Here is a 1402-nt window from a genome sequence, read left to right as displayed (position 1 = left end):
GGGGGGGTGGGGGGGTGGGGGAGCGGCACGAGGACGACTTTAAAAATCTCCATACTGCACATTTTAAATGGTAATCTCAGTAACGCCCTTAAAACCTGTAAAACTGCCTGAAACATAAAAGCACTCAATGGACGAATGACTGGATAAATGAATTTATCAACTATAAGTCACTCACTAAACCTCCCTTTTTAACACTTATCCAGCAACTGAAGTAAAATTTACTTAAATTTCTGAAGAACTGTAAGGAATAAATTTAGACTGGAAATAGACTGGGAGATAAAAAGCAGAAGCCAGAGGAAAACAGTAAAGATGTCTTCTCTGGTAAGGTAAACACTGGAAACAACTTCTTTAAACATGAAAATAAAATGTCCCCTTGCTTGCAAAACTAATGTCCTACCAGCAGTAAATTCTACATTTTACCCTAGAAATTCTGTACAGACTATCTTTTGTGCAGTGATGAAGGCTTTCCCCATTGCTTACAAAAATCAGTTCTGACTGCCGTAAATAACCGGGAAAATATGGGATCCCTTCGCACTGTTAGCTGGTTTAAGTGACTGCAACTGTTAGGAGGAATAGCGATAGAGAGCAACTAAGGATTTGACAGCTTTCTGGGCCCTCCTTGGCCGACACTTTAGAACCCCATTCCGTCTCTAATTCTGGTTACATTGAGAATATGAAATATTTAACTCAACATAAATTGCTAATAATCAACTTCAAAGGTCAAAGGGGACCCAGCTTTTAACCTTCTCTCATCAACACGTGTTCAGTACAAACTTCCGGGTGCAGTTACAATTGGCTGCGCAATTCAATGGATAAAAACGTTGCTTTCTTTGACTCTCATTTTCTCTCCCGTTCTTTTCCCACGTTTCTCAACCAGCGACTCCCCAAAACAAAAGCCTCCCACAGTAAACCGAGCACGCACATAAAAAAGAGCTTCTCCGTGCGAGGATCAAGTTAGTGGTCCGCAAACATTAACCAAACAGAAGCACAAAGCCGGGGTGGAAAGGGGAGGAGCTGGATGCCAGGGTCAGGAAAGAAACAATCACAAGGGTTCAGGAACATCCAAATCTCCTCAGCGGTTAAACCGACTTCAAACCACTACTGGGAAACCACCAGCATACACTGGTTTGGGGAACTTTAGATGCTCGTTACGCCAAACACTCTCAAAGTAAGCAAATCCCCAACCGACTTGCCCCTCCACAGATGCGTGCTTAGCGTCTAGGAGGCGGGCGAGCCAGCTTGGGGCAAAATTAACCTCATCACTGGGTAAAGCGTGAAGGTGGCCCCACGTGTCCCACGTACCGTCCCCACCACCCCGACAGCGAGGTGACCAGCAAATTGTAGGTGCGGTGTCCCGTCGCTCCCCGCACTCTCGCCCTGAACCGGAGCAATGCCTGGGTAC

The 1402-nt window shown here is 45.4% G+C and overlaps 1 protein-coding gene across 2 annotated transcripts in view; it reads right to left on the bottom strand.

Annotated features, from left to right (window-relative positions):
• The window catches only part of SBNO1 (strawberry notch homolog 1 (Drosophila)), a 52341-nt gene that overhangs the window by 50709 nt on the left and 230 nt on the right, over positions 1-1402 (bottom strand). The window lies entirely within an intron of this gene.

This window comes from Bison bison, unplaced genomic scaffold (assembly GCF_000754665.1).
Source record: "Bison bison bison isolate TAMUID 2011002044 unplaced genomic scaffold, Bison_UMD1.0 scf7180017864160, whole genome shotgun sequence".
Taxonomy (NCBI): Eukaryota; Metazoa; Chordata; class Mammalia; order Artiodactyla; family Bovidae; genus Bison; species Bison bison.
The sequence above is the reverse complement of the archived record's forward strand: the minus strand, read 5'-3'. Positions and strand labels throughout refer to the sequence as shown.